Source organism: Rhipicephalus sanguineus, chromosome 1 (genome assembly GCF_013339695.2).
Source record: "Rhipicephalus sanguineus isolate Rsan-2018 chromosome 1, BIME_Rsan_1.4, whole genome shotgun sequence".
NCBI classification, from domain to species: domain Eukaryota; kingdom Metazoa; phylum Arthropoda; class Arachnida; order Ixodida; family Ixodidae; genus Rhipicephalus; species Rhipicephalus sanguineus.
In genome coordinates, this window is record NC_051176.1 from 45,819,738 (window position 1) to 45,835,384 (window position 15,647).

Below are 15,647 nucleotides of genomic sequence, written 5' to 3' on the forward strand. Positions count from 1 at the left end.
GGGGCTTTTATTCCACTTTCGCGAATTTCAGCGAAGCCTTTATAGAAAATGTTCTATTTTTACATTTGTTTTATAGCGGGGCTCCAAGCTATTCGTACGTTTTGGACATACTCAAATCGCGCAAGTGTGGATGCGTAGACCAGTCGTTAACACACTCGCCTTCGGGGATGGGTTGAAATGAAGCCCCGCCAACAAAATTTATTTGTTTCACTCATTTATTTCTTTTTGGCGTTTGTCGCCTTGCTGGACAAAGGGTCAGACGGACGGACGGACAGTTTTCTCACTGAGCCAGCAAAAGTAGTACTTGCGCATGTATATGAAAAAAAACCCCGTAAACAGGGGGTGGGTGCTCGAGCCGACGTTTCGACAAGTGGACTTGTCTTCTTCAAGGCTGGAACTGATTTCCTGTGCTCTAGTGTGTATATGCTTCGTGCCCTCTCCCTTTTGGTGGAGAGGGCACAAAGCATATACACACTAGAGCTAAGGAAATCAGTTCCAGCCTTGAAGAAGACAAGTCCACTTGTCGAAACGTCGGCTCGAGCACCCACCCCCTGTTTACGGGTTTTTTTTTTCATCGCAAGCTTACATCTTCTCCTTCCTGCCGGTTTTTGGATTGCGCATGTATAGGAATATATACGGGCTAATGATGAACGTCCACCATCCGTCTCGCTCTAGCATGTCGACACGCACAATCCGAAATGAAACAACAACATATAATAAAGTAAAGGAGCCAAATAAAACTGGAAGCTCGAGTTGCTATTTACGTTCATAAATGCTGAACAAGGAATATGGGGTAAAAAATACAAGAACGTTAGCAAGTAGTCGTCACGGTTTTCAGGAATTCCCAGATGGGAAATGCTTACCGTTTTCAAAGAGCGAGACTGGCGTTCCGATCGAGAGCTAAACAACAGTTCAATTGCGGGAATCAATTTAGTTATCCCTTATGAAAATGAACTTTGAGAGTCTAATGTGCAACTAATGCACACCTAATGTGTCATTAGATTGACATTAGACCTGCAAAGCCTAATGTCCTTTAGCATCACGTGTGCATCAGACACTCAAATGACAATATGCATCAGAATTTCTGATGACAGAAGTACGCAGATGTTCCAATGCGTATCCTAATGCCAAAGCACATTACAGCTAAGAAATATATATTAAGCGTTCATCACCACTAAAAATTAAATATTCTAGTACTAATCGTAACAATTGCGAGGATTTTACATCCCAAAACCACGATACGACAGTGGCGTAGCCAGGGGATGGCACATCGGGCCCGTGCCCCAACCACCCTCCCCCTCCCCACCCCTCGAAAGTTTTTTTGTCATGGCATACAGAGCCCAAAATGACATTCGACCACATCTGCCTGCCCGGCCCCCACTTCAGATCAAGGAGGTGCACCTCCCCCCCCCCAAAAAAAAAATACAAAAACAATTTCTACCTACGCCCCTGCGATACGATTATGAGGCACGTCGTAGTGGAGGGCTCCGAAAATTTCGACCACTTGGGATTCTTTAACATGCACCTTAATCTAATTCAATTTCTTACAGATCTCAACATTCACGTTTTGTCTTTGAGAAATCTCAAACGCCAAACAGTTTGTATTGCAATAAATATTTCAATCATGTTTCAGTAGGAGATATAACATTGAGCACTTATAAGCATTGAGCACCTCAAGCACTAATAATAATAATAATAATAATAATAATAATAATAATAATAATAATAATAATAATAATAATAATAATAATAATAATAATAATGCTGGGATATTCCGTGCCAAAAGCACGATGTGGAGGCACGCTCTAATAGGGCATTCCGGATTAATTTCGACCACCTTGGGCGGATAAAACTTCAATATATATATATATATATATATATATATATATTGAAGTTTTATCCGCCGGATATATTGAAGCGTTTACTAATTAACTAATTTTCATAGTGTCGCTCGCGTGCGGTGATGCGATACCCCGAACAGTTACACAGAAGTGTAGGTTTTCCATTCGCCCGGAGGATGGGGGGTTGGATTAATAGAACTGCAGTGCACTGTAATAGAACTGCGGACACTGAGGGAAGCACGAGAGATGAATCAGTCGGATCGTTGCAGTCAGAATTTGGAAGTGTATCATCAGCTACACGTTTTCAACAAAAATACGCCTGGGAGCAGTGGCTACCAACGTAGCCTCCCCCCCTCCCCCCCCACCCCATTCTTCATTCTCCGTCGGCAAGTTCCGGCGAGCGGGGTACAGGGGGTAGGGGGGGGGGGCAACGTAGCCTACCCCCCCCACCCCCCCACCCCATTCTTCATTCCCCGTCGGCAAGTTCCGGCGAGCGGGGTACAGGGGGAGGGGGGGGGCGGCCATGCCTTTCATCCCGCAGCTGACGCTTCTGTTTCCTGTTACGCAGAGGAAGTAGAGGAATGGGCACCTGGTCAGATACACCCTTTCTCTTTTATTGTGCAGGAATGCATGCTATTCATACCTATCTACACACGGGCAAAGCCTCCAACCCTGAAACAAATCTGTGTTCGGCGCTTGTAGTACGCAAAAGCATTGCCTTTGAGATCTGTACTAGGGTGGTTAGAATCCAGCCACACTACGTGTATCTTGCAGGGACTCGGTGATGACCGTCGCCTCGAGCGTGAGCAAAATTTTCTCTAATATGCCAAGAACAAAAAGTATAGTTTGAAAAATAAATACAAACAGTGATCAAATAGTGCAAACGCACCTAAACTTGTGTGCAAAGCCATAAATACATTTAATTTGCAATACAAAAATTTCCTGTATGATAACACGACACTGCTGCCACCTATATTTTCTTTTTAGTCGAGCCTGTTAGTCGGCAGTTGCAACAGGCCTCGTTGTACTACAAGTGCTTCCCGCGAGCACATGTTATGGTGGCATACACATGTGCTCCACAGTGACATATTTACCGTGTTGATAGATATTGTGTGCGTTTATTGTGTGCTTATCGTACTTGACATTCGTCGACTGGATATTTTGCGCGTTTCGGAACGTCCTCCCGCAAGTGGGGGATGATGCATCGTCGTTCGTCGCCACTCAGAACAGCCTCATCGGACGCGCAGCTTTGTCTCCGCGCTCAAAAGTGCTTTCTTGCTTCGTTTATCGATTACTCACGTTAATCGCGTGATTCAATATCGAGTGTACCTCCAAAGACAATCCACTTCCCAGTGTTGTGACAAGCGGCGACCGCGGTTGTACAGGAGCGGAAGCGTGAGCCTTTTGACGAGCGACTGTGAAGAATGCAAAGCCAGTGCCAAACTTCGGTAAGTTGAAGAAAGTCGCTGAACTAAGTAACTTGGTTATTCATTGCGTGATGCTGTTGTGCAGGAACCGATAGCCCGGGCGGCGTGTTGGCACAGCGAGGATGAGAACGAGAGACCCGATAGACACGTACGTTTGGTGCTTTGAGCGCACTTGTATTTACATCACCGTAAAAGCCGGTCGCCGATTGCGTTGATTACATGTTTGAAGGATGCGCGTTGCGGCTGCGCGATCCTATCCTTCGATCATGCAAGCCTCGTGTCATTGCGCTGTTATTCCTTGGATGTTTACTGCACTAGATCATCGCTTGAGAGTATTTATACAATCCCTTGTCGCCGTGAAGAAGTGTCTGCCTTTAAACATACGGGTCGTCCCTTAGCGTTTTCACGGTGGTGATACGAGAGGAGTTGACCAAACTCGGTAATAATGCGCAAAAGTGTCGCAACAGTGCGTACGTAGATAGAAAAACACACAGCCCTGACACGCACACGCGATGATGGATATGTTTTTGTGGTTGCGTTCCCGAGTCCTTTTGTCGGAAATCCATGTAATTGCTCCGTGGTTAGGATTTCAACGTAGCTGCATCATAAATGTTTTAAGGGAGCTCACTTGAAGCAAATGTATTTGAGTGAATTACGTTATGTACGTGTACTAAGTGTACACTCCAACAGCTGCGTGCTTAATTTGAAGAAGCACATGTTTATATGAAATAATGTTAGTAGAAGAATATGTAAATTCGATTAAGTTAAGCTAACGCATGCCACTCTTTGGTGCAGTATTTGTGTTTGAGAAAAGTGCGTGAACTTCTTTTCTGCCATTATATATTTTTTCTTTGCTGCTGAAAGCACACCAGCTTCTCCATCACGAATAATTTAGACTGTGCTCATGTTGTGAGAATGTTGCTTGATTGTGGGTTGGTTTAAGTCATTGTATTTTCACGCTTTCTTTTTTACATCAGCATGGTACCAATATTGCCCTCTTACTTGTATGAGGATGCATAACCAAGGTGTAGTATTCAGTGGTTTAGTATTTATTTAGCTTTGTAAGGTCATGAATTAAAAGAAAGATCTAAATTCTTATATATTCATATGTTTCCAGAAGTTCTCAGAAAGTTGCAGAATGTTATTGCTTTTGTGAAGGGCTTACATAACTAAAAAAAAATCAGATAGCTCAAATGAACAATACACGCTAAATGTGAATTCGCTTTAGAGTACCAAAAATGTGTTTCCTAAATTGACGCAATACATATGTATGGCTCATTCCCACCTTGCACCATGTGCTCATGCACCACGCACTCTTTGCAAATGCTTTTGTCATGTGGATCACCCATATGCATGTTCTGGGTCGTGCTTATTACGTACATGTGTGAACGTTGGACATGCAGTGCCACTCTTTCGATAGTCTGCAAGAAGTGGCTAGTCCACTAATACCTGTTCTGATGCCCTGATCCCTTCTTTCAAGGATAAACTTTTTTAATGTATCGATATACACTTGCCTGAAGACATGTTTGGTACTCGCTGTGTGTGGTAGGATTTGTTTTGTGTGAAAATAATCTTTTGTGGTATCTGTCATGTATAGATCAGCGATGACAGCTGTTCACGGCACCGACACAGAGGACAGATTGCAGTGCAAGATAGGAGCGGTCTTCCTGCAAGCCCAGACAAGCCATATTGAGTGGTAGGAATCTCTTTTTATCACTACAATGGGACAGTTTTGACACTTAGCACATATTGAAATATAGCATATACTGGCCCTTAGCTTAGGTGTGGGAAACCTACTTCCTGCACTTTAGTGCAGTGCATATTATTTAGTTTGTATCCGTTGAACAGAAAGCATGGAATATTTTGTATTATTTAGTTTGTAATCCTTGAACATGCAATGAAGCCAGAGCCAACGTTTTGACATTTGAAGTTGTCTTCATAAAGGGAGCAACTGGTGCTTCTTGACGTTGCTGCCTTGACGAAGGCAAGTCTACTTGTTGAAAAGTTGGCTGCAGCGACATAACCTCTTTGAGGACGTTTTGTCTCTTCAAGCGTCCTCCATCTTCCACCGAACATCTGTTTTGTTTGGATTGCCATGAAACTGTGCGGGGAAATCTTACTTATAATAATGTTGTTATGTGTATTGTTGCGATGCTAGCTTTTACCTTCAGAATTTTCGAGGGCCACTGCAAAATAACATTGAGAAAGAAATGAAATCTGAAGCCACAATAGACAATGCGAGAAGTTTTGTAGCGCTGATATAGGTTTTCATGCTCCCCATTGGTTGCACGAAGGTAGCATCTTGAAAAATCCTAAAATTTTGTCAGTTTTGTGTGTAAATCAGAGAAATGAAAAAGAAGACAGTGTCACAATTATGGAACTCTGTTTGCTAACTATAAAAATACAAGTATTGCATTATTCAAGAAATCAGTGGATTTCTAGTGATTTTTTTTCGCCATGTAGTTTGGAGCAGAGTGAGAAAACTTAAAAAAAAAATGTTACCAAGGGTTGATATCTGGCCTTCATGGTAAGACATCCTTAGGTTTAGCATAGAGACCTGTGAAGATGGCACAAGAAGGAGAAACATGCACAGGTGCTAAATTTCAACAATTACTTATTTGCACGTGGATCACACTTACTTATGCATTGAACAAAAAGAAAACAAAAACTCAGGCATGGACAGGCACAGCTGCACGAAAGAAAAATTGTTCTTTCTTTGTTAAAGATAGTGATGGCACACTAACACAATCTCAGCTAACATTATTATTAGTTGCTGATTCAATGATCAATGTAGTAGTTTGTCAATGTGCCTATGCACAATGAAACTCTCATCAAAGTGTAAAGCAAAGTTGTGCTCCAATGTGTAGCTGACCAGTCATCGCTGCCTTTCTTTACGTTGTTTCAGCGTTCCCTGAGCCTTTCTTTTTTTTGAGACACTGCCTCATTTGCCCTACATAACGCTTACCACATAATAGGGGTATCTGGTAACGGCGCCTTCTTTGCAGGGCACGTAATGTGTCCTGTGATTCTTAATGCAGCCAGGCGTCCTTGTGAGTATCTGGGTTGCTGCTTTTGCTTAGCTTAGAATCTTGATTTGAGGCCATGAGCACAATGTTGATGTTTACCCAAGCACCAACCGTTTTTATGTTGACGCATATCCCGTGCAAATATGGCATAGTGGCAAAAATTCGTCGTCCATCAAGATTAGTCTTTTTTTTTTTTTTGCCTGGCAAATGCAAGGTGGTTTTCTGAGTAGGGCTTCTGCAACCGGTACAGAAACAGGGGCAGGATATCCTGCTGGCATCTGGTGACTTCTTGAAATTAAGGCTCATTCAAAAGAAATGGGAACAGGATTTTTTAGTGCAATATACAAGCACAGGGGTTTTAAGATATGAGGATGACTACCTCTTTCTTTATAGATTACCACAAAGGTTCTGTCGAATCTGAAGCCACTAACATCGTAACACTTGCACGTGATTACTTACACCCAATGGTGCTTACCCTCAAGCATCGGGCGAGTATTGTACTATCAGGTTCCTGAATGTACGATTTAATATGCATAAAACTGCATGTGCTAGTCATATGAACTGAGGGGAAACAAGCCATTCTTACCTTTTAGTTCCTCCCACTAAATAATGGTAAAAAGGTGCATTGTCTGACACTGCCTCGATAACGCCTTAAAAAGTCCTGTTCCCATTTCTTGTGGACGAGCCTTAATTATATCCTGCTTGTGAATGCAAGCAGGATATCCTGCTCCCCTTTCTGTACCGGTTGCAGAAGCCCTACTCAGAAAACCACCTTACAGTTGCTAGGCCAAAACAACGCCGAATCTTGATCGCCGAAATATGTTTCTGCTATGCCACATCTGCACAGGATATCCGACAGCATAAACATGGTTGGTGCTAAGACAAACATCAGCGTTGTGATCCCGGTTTCAAATAAGCATACTAAACTATGCAAAAGCACCAACCCATGCAGTTGCTCAAAGGAGGCTTGGCTGGAATAAGAATCGCGGGACATGTACGTTACATGCTTTGCAAAGAAGGCATCGTTTATGAGATACCCCTATTATGGGGTAAGCATTATCTAGGGAAAATGGGCCATTGTCTCAAAGGAAGGCTCAGGGAACACTGCAACAATGCAAAAAGAGGCAGCAGTTGCCGGTTAGCCACACAGTGATAATACTATACTGTACATTGGATTGATTATTGAATCAGCAACTATTCATTATCTTTGCCAAGATTGTGTTAGTGTGCCGTCACTATATTTAACAAAGAAAGAACTATTTTTCCTGGACGCAGCTGTGCCTGCGCGTGCCTGAGTTTTTCTTTCCTCAAAATTATAAATATGTATCATCTGAGTCCAAATAAATTACTTGAAAGTTAGCACCTTTGTGTGTCCCTCCTCGTCCTGCCTTCACATGTCTCTACGATAAGTATTAACGTTTCAGTATTATGTGTAACCACAAGTTCTTGCATAGATGACGTCATCTACAGGCATTGACAAACAGCAAAAGGAGGCAATGAAACATCAATTCTACCGCTATGTTATGAAGTGATGCAACATTGAAAATTGACTTTCATGCAAAGCTGTAGGCCACACTTTCACAGCGTATTCCATTGCTCTATTTTTCTATGTCGTGGGCCTTAATAGTCCCTGTTCTGACCTTACTGCTATGTACAGGTTTATGGTGTTTTTATAGGTTGTGGTGCAACCATGTTTTAAGCAATGTCGTGCAACATGGGAGTACCCATTTCCTTCTAACAAAGCATTGTTGTCAGATGATCGATAAGCCTGAGAGTTTGATAATCTGAATCGGAGATAGCCTTCATTAGAAGGCATCGGATACTCATATGTTTCATCACATTTTTTGGAACATTATCACCCCACAATCTATAAAGATACCAGGAATCTGTGTATATCGCACAGTTCACGACATAGGTTGAGGCCTACCACAGAAATAGAAGTGTAATGCACTGTGTGATGGTGCCTTGAATAACCTTGTTTGACAGGGAGCTTTAATTGTCGAATGAATTCATACTATTGTGGAAGGGTGTACATTTTAGCAATACTTGTAACTGGGCATTTTGGTACATACTCAGGAGGGAACAGGAGCGCGAGCTAATACACGGACAATGCTCCTCTCTTCTTTCTGTGTCGGTGTCTTAGCTCGTGATCCTCTTTCCTCCTGGGTGTACGTTTGATTATTCCATTTTGCTGTTTGCACATGCACTGTATATGATGTTATCTCTGTGCGAACACTTGGGTTCAGATGATATTTTAAGCGTCTGCGTGATTTCTAAAAAAGGTTATTTTTGAGTTTAGCTCTGCTATGTGCTCTTTCCTTGAGTAGCTGTGCTATCCTGTCAAGATGTTCAACAAGTACCAACGCACTACAATGTGGATTCTTCTGTTTTTCTAAAAGACAAGTGATCAATTTCATAACTATGCAATATTTGCTAGCTAACATTGTAAATGTGTACTTTAAAGCATGGAACCGGGAAAAAATATTTCCATTTTCATAACACTTTTGTCGCCTCTTCAAGGTACATAATGAATGTACTTTTAGCTATCGAATAATATGCAAAAGTCACCAGGGGTAATAATACGAAAATGCTTTGGCCTCGCTTACCCTAATGCCTTGTTTTCAAAATTTTTGTAGAAATGACCCATAACTTGTTACAGCATGCATATCGGTAAAATATATTGTAGGTTCTTACAGAACACACCATTTCATGATTCTTTTCACTAGAATTTAGCATTTCTTTAGCTGTTTTACCAAGACTCAGCTCCACATTCCACTTTCCTATTCCTCAGATTCACCTTGCACAAGCTGAGCATGAGCTACAAATTGTTCTGTGATAGTTTTGTTTAAAACAAAGGAGGTGGAATAGGCTCACTGATGCATGCAGCAGTCATGCATGGAGTACCATTTGAGTAGCGAAAGGACGTTATTATGAAATGTTACATCAAAGAAGCTAACAGAGCTAATTGGTCTGTCTATAATAGCTGGCCAATCTACGAAACCACAGCCCTCTGAAGTGATATATAGTGGTTTGTTTTCTTATGTTTTTGATCAAAGCAGCATGAAGCCAAGGCTATGTAGTTGGACATTGATACAGATGGATTATTCAGTTAAAATGGTAAAAATTATACCACTGTTCTGAAAAAAAGGCATTAATCATAAATTGCAACATCTGTTCACATGCTGCCCTAAGCTGTATGCTTCAGTGCCAAGCTAATATTAACACTCTCTCTTGCAGGTTTCAAATACAGCAACTGCACCACCACGACAGTGCAGCACAAGAGACCCTATCATCAGTGCTGAGTCAGAAATTAAATAGAAAAGCGCTTTCTTCTGAAATCTTTCGCCTGGTCTTATTTCGTTTGTTTGTGATTGCAAAAGAGCTCTTTCGTAGGAAATACAAAATTTAACTAACTAGCCCCATTTATTGTCCTATAGAAACTAAATAGGTTGACAATTTAGCGCTCGTTTACAAATGCGTGTATCATAGACCTGCAAGATTATTGCCTGGCTTTGAAAGACTGTTACGTGTAAAGAACAATGGTGATCTAGTCATTGCTCGAAATGGTCTGCTGGCGTTTAAGTGACAATCGTCTAAAGCATACACACTTTTGTATTGTTAACCACAAAAATATTTATTGACCTGTGTGCAGCAAACATGCTGTTGCTGGCATAAGGCCTAGGTCTGCAATATGGTGTTTAATGTCAACCTAATGCATATGTTCAATTGCGTTTCACAAGACAACGGCCATTAGAAACTCACGCATTAGGACTCCATAGACTAACGCTAGACAATGGTCATGAGAAACTCTAACGTCATGACTCTATAGACTAACGGTGGCCAATTACTATTAGACTCGCATTAGGTGTGCATTAGAAAGCGCATTAGACTGGCATTAGACAGTGTAATGATTCTTATGTCTAAAGACATTAGTCTGTCTATTAATACACATTAAATTTTTTCATAAGGGTTATATGGCTTCCTACCACTTCCTACAAGCACAGCAAATATAAGTTGCACGGTCACTCCACTTTTCAAAGAGAAACCATCTGTATCTCCTTGTTTGTGGAATCAAACTCCTATAAGCCGGGATGACGGGACTCAGAAAGGCTCACATCCTTGTTTACACGAATTCTATTGTGCAACGTGTTTCCACCTTTAGGCTCCCATCTATATGTTGCTTTCTCTTAAGCTCCACTAAGGAGTGCAAGATTTAAATGCTCAAAAGTGTGCTGCGCATTTCAGCGTACAACACAATTCGAGCTAAGTTGCCGCCAATCTTCCAATTACTGCACTCTGGCGTACGTGAACTATGGATGTCGTGTAGTATTATAAGAAAACGTATAGACTACAATGGTCAATAAAAGAAGTTCCCCTATTTTATTGATAATTTGCTTCTAAAAGGAAAATCTGGACAACTTTAGAGTTTTTCTTAGAGCGTGAAATCGAGTGAAAATACGTTATAACATATCTGCTGGTTTCCCTCATTTCATGAAGTTTCAGAAATGCTGCTTATGGAATGCTCATGCGAAAATATCCAATTTTGTATACTTTCCAGCATCCTAAATTAAAATCGTTGTCGATTTGCGTGATCGCTCACTACTCCGAGGCGACAGCAAAAGCTCCCGAATCCCACCTTGCGGGCGACCGTATGTTGTCAATAATGCACCGTAGCTTGACACAGTCCCTCAACAGAATTTTAATGTTCACCTATAATGGGCACTTATCTGTGAACTACTGGCGCTTACAGATGACGTTTCGAGCAAATATTTCTCATATGAATGTTCCGGAATGCATCGTTCTAAGAATTTCAAACGTATTGGTGTACATTCCTTGCCACTTTCGCACTATAAATTTTCACTGATCATTGTTCTTTATTTGTATTGTTTGAACTTGCGAGAGGGCTTATTGGTCATCTCGAATGGTTATCGTGGGTATATGGACTCCCAGCACCACCAGCATTCGCGTGTTCGTCACCTGGGCCTGTTTGTTCCGAATGGTTTTCGCAGAACACAACGCGCCCAGGCCGACCGATAGGCCTGCGCAAAACGCCGTTTGCTTAAAAGCTTCTATTTTAGCGCGCGTATATTCGCGGGAGCTCTTAGCACCCGCCAAAAATCGGTCCGCTGTGGACAGCGGTGCGTGACGAACCAGAAGCACCTGCGCGAATCCACGCTTCCATGCAAGCTGCAGCCGCGCTCCGCATTTTTTTTTTCTTCGCAGTAGTGGCTTCAGCTACCCTAGGGACATTACGAAGCGCGGCAGCTGAAAGAGGCGCCCGGGTCACACTTTCTTTTCCTCGCGAGGAAAAAGGAACGCTTCGGTGCCAAGTGGCCGCGCATCTGGGCGCCCTCGCGAGACCAACCTGAGAGGAGAAACCGAGACGATGTATGCGAGGTGGTGCCACTCGGGCGCCGAGATTTCCCTGCCCGGTCGCGTGCGCGAGAAAGTGAACAGTTGCAGATTCTGCGCTCGAAAGAACGAAGGCTCAAGGATGCTCTGGGGAAATGTACGCGTTCTCTGGAATACGTCGCTTTCAATCCCGCGCATAAGTTGCAACGTGGTGCAGCTCAGTATAACCACATTTCCTGCTTTAATATGGGTCGCTACTTTCGCGAAGGCATTTGTTAGTTGAAGCCGCAGCTTGAAACGACGCCAAGAAAGAAACACCTGGGTGTGCATGTTTTGTTTGTGAATCGCCGACAAAGCCGCTCTAATCACACGGCACTTCGTTTCAAGCTTATATCAAATTATGCAAGCGGTGAGCTTACTTTGTTGTTAAGACATCGTTATCAAACCTTATCTGTTCATTTTATTGCAATAGATTTATATGAACACCCGAGGCGCATTTTTGCCGTTGCCATTATGTTCCTATAAAGTCCAAATCGGTAAGATTCCCCAGCGCGAGTGAACGCTTGTGCGAGTGCACGCTTGCGAAGGCTGCCGAAGGGCGAGGTTCAAGCTGAGGTGAAACGCGCCGGCCGACTCCGTCGGGCGAAGGAGCATGAAGGGGTGCCCTGTGATGGGGGGGGGGGGGGGGTATGCGTCGCTCGGGCATGAACCGCATACTTTAGTAAAACGGTCGGGGTCACGCGTGCTATCTTGTCATAGTTTAGCAGACGGCTCATACATTTCTATGTGTAGTGCTCTCACCCCATGCTTGAGTTGAAGCACGAAAATAGACAGCATAAAAGCCACTTCGCTCACTGGAGCGGCCGGATTTGCGTTACGCCAGCCCTTTGTAGAGTTACGCAATACCGGATCATGAAGGAGTTATTTGGTAGCCTTACTTCGTATGGCACTCCACTTTGTTGCTAACGCTTTCATTACTTCGCCCTTGCGGCAAAAGTGTGACTTCTTCAAGCGAAGCTCGTTATGACTCACAGATTTCGGTAATGGAATGGAATGGAATATCTTTATTATTGTCCTGCAAGATGCGCGCGAATGCGTTTAGGGCTCTCACCTTCCGACTGAAAGGCCTAGCCTGAGAGCCGCATCGCACGCTTACTGGACGGCCCATTTTCGATATAGCCCTTAAATTCGACGATGACTATCTTCACGATTTCTGAAGAACTGGTATATCATAACTTAGCAAGAGCTACACCTTTCTAATATGAACTACCGCCCACAAGTCATAAATGGAACGTAAATTAACGAGTTTTTGTTAATTAGTCGCAACAGTATCATTTCAGCTGCGTAAAAGTATTTCCGGCTCGAGTGAAAGTTCGCGTACGAAAACGATGAAAACGACAGGAGCCTTACTGTCATAGGATGTTTATTTTAAAAATCTGTATTTCCTAAAAAAAAACAACCCGCCCTTTCAAAAATGTATGTAGATAGTCTTTAGATTGTCTAAATGGGTTTAGGAACTCTATAGACTGTTTAAATCCATTTTTGCAAGGGCGAATACCAAAAAAATTGTATGGCTCACTTAAAACAGTACAGTTAACGTCTCCTATACCTTCCTTGGCTTCATTATCTGCTGGTTTTCATTAAGGTTGTGCCAAAAAAAGAAAACAAGCGAGACCTCAAAATTTCCTTCTTTGAGTCATTCATAGCGAGGGTCCGTTCCGGAAGACTTGATGCCTTCAGGCGATGACTATCTTCACGATTTCTGAAGAACTGGTATATCTTATTGGTCAGCGGTCCGCTCCTTAAGGGATCACGTGCTACGTGACGCCAGCTGGCAAACAAAGTGGGCTCCACACTCGCTGTCATGGCTACGAGCAGCGCTGACCAACACTCCCAGCTTTGCATGCACAAAAATGCCCGATAATGTGGGTAATAGGACGACCACCGCCGTAGCTCAGCTGTAAGAGCATCGGGGGTAGTTGTCCGAAGGTCGCAGGTTCGCTGCCTGGAGACAGTAAAGTTGTCTTTTCGTCCGCTTTACTGTCTTCACATCGATATCACAGTTGTTACAATACACTGAAAACAGTACAATTAACGTCCCCTATACCTTCCTTGGCTTCATTATCTCCTGGATTTCATTGTTACAGAAACGAGCCCTCAAAATTCCCTTCTTTCAAAAGACTACTTTGCTATTCTCGCTCTCAAGCAGCTTACACCGACGTCCGCCAGGGGCATGCCCAGCACATGTCATCTAGAATTACTGTATGTGTTCCCTACGAGAGCAGAGTTGCGCATAGGTCCGCCATTGTGTTGAGCGGCTGCGCGCTGAAGCCCCTCGTCGGGCGTGCAGGAGACATATACGGCGCGATGTTCCGCCGCGCGCTGAGAAAGATTGCACTTTACATCGAAGATATATATACCGAGCACTTGGCGGATACAGTTAAGTGCCGCCATCTTGTACTGATAACGTTGCAGTTTTGTATCCGTGTCAAATAAACCGTGCTACAGTGAACTCGCACGCACGAAAACGGTTGGGCCGGTACATTCAACGTGTCATGATCACTGTCATTTGATATTACGACATAGAAAACCGGCAAAATATTATTTTATCAGTCCAAGATGGGCAGCCCATGAATCCACAATAAAATCGTGTCGGATCGCGTCCGCTGTCGAAACGACGCGTACAACAACAATTTTACAGAGTTCGGCTGATCCCGCAATGCAGGGCATCGAGAAGTGGCTCATACGCACAGCAATATGTGAATTAAGTGAACCAAGTGAGAATTAAAGTGAATCAAAGCGCATTAAGCGCGCTAGAGTAACAAAATGCGATTTGAGCGATTGAAAAGTTACCGATTCAAAGGTGCCATAGGTGAACCGAAGGTGTAATGCGTGCAGCGAAGCTGTATACGGCTGGCTCTGACCAAGAGTGCGTCCGTTTATCGCGTCCCGTCCACGGAGAATTTTACAGCGGTGGACCGATCGCACCACCACTGATTTCAGATGCATGCTACGATCGAACAGCTCAGAAGTTCGCTTGCTACTGCGGAGAACTTTGCAACGAAAAGTCGTGCGCTTACTTTCATCATGCGCATGACATTTTCTCGCCTGCTTGGAAGGCAAAAAATATTTGTCTTGAAAGGCATTTGAAGGAAACTTCACGCACGCATGGTCGACAATCCGGTGAATGCGTTCTTGCCGCCTAAGCCAGCTGATCAGTGACCGTCGCCAAAGAGCATTATGCGTGCGGTTACGCTGGCGACCACATACAAAGCGATATTTGCCGTTAAACATCATTCACAGGTGCTTCACAAGTCGGCGCAGGAGCCGCGCCTTCTAGTCCGTGAAGTTGGCTTCGCCGCGGCATAATTGAACATTTGACGTCATTTTGCACCACGTCGCGGCGCTCGCCGAATAGCGGCGCGAGCGGCGCAAGGATAAGATATATGCGCAATTGTTGTGCCGCATGTGACACATACAGGGACACTAATGCCGTGTGGAGTGCCTCGATGAGCGCGCCCCCGCTTAGAGTGGTGTCACCTTTTGAAAAGGCAGATGCCGCCTCCTCGGCCTTGGCGGCAGTGTGGCCGCCATTTTGACTTCTCCCCTCGGTCACTTGTGCATGTCGTGCGTGTTGTTGTTCAGTCGGTGCTGGATTCCCTCCAGTTTTATGCTCTCGCTACCGTCACCATAGCCGAGCGCTATGTGTGCCGCAGCGCACCAATCATTCCAGGAACGCTGAAATCTGTATCGTTTTCCACGAGGCCCGAAAAAAGTCTTCTTTGGACAGTAATGCTCAAACGCAAATGGCATCCGACGAACACATCAGCGTAAGTTTCCAGCCGGTATTTCGAATGGACATACAAGCAAGAAATGGACACACGGATATTACCTGTATGCTTAGATTTAGGTTCGCGTGTTCATGAATCTTGCATTTTACTTCGTAAAAATTTCTTGCTGCACTTGGTTGGTCCTGCATCTGCCTTTGATTTTTGCTTTCG

At 43.6% G+C, this 15,647-nt stretch overlaps 1 long non-coding RNA gene across 1 annotated transcript; it reads left to right on the forward strand.

Moving 5' to 3' along the window:
• The first annotated feature begins 2,931 nt into the window (after positions 1–2,931).
• On the forward strand, positions 2,932–9,767 carry LOC119390882 (uncharacterized). Its single transcript, XR_005183522.2, has 4 exons — positions 2,932–3,289; positions 3,354–3,416; positions 4,871–4,964; positions 9,532–9,767. It is a non-coding gene; the product is annotated as an uncharacterized LOC119390882 (long non-coding RNA).
• Positions 9,768–15,647: the final 5,880 nt, after the last annotated feature.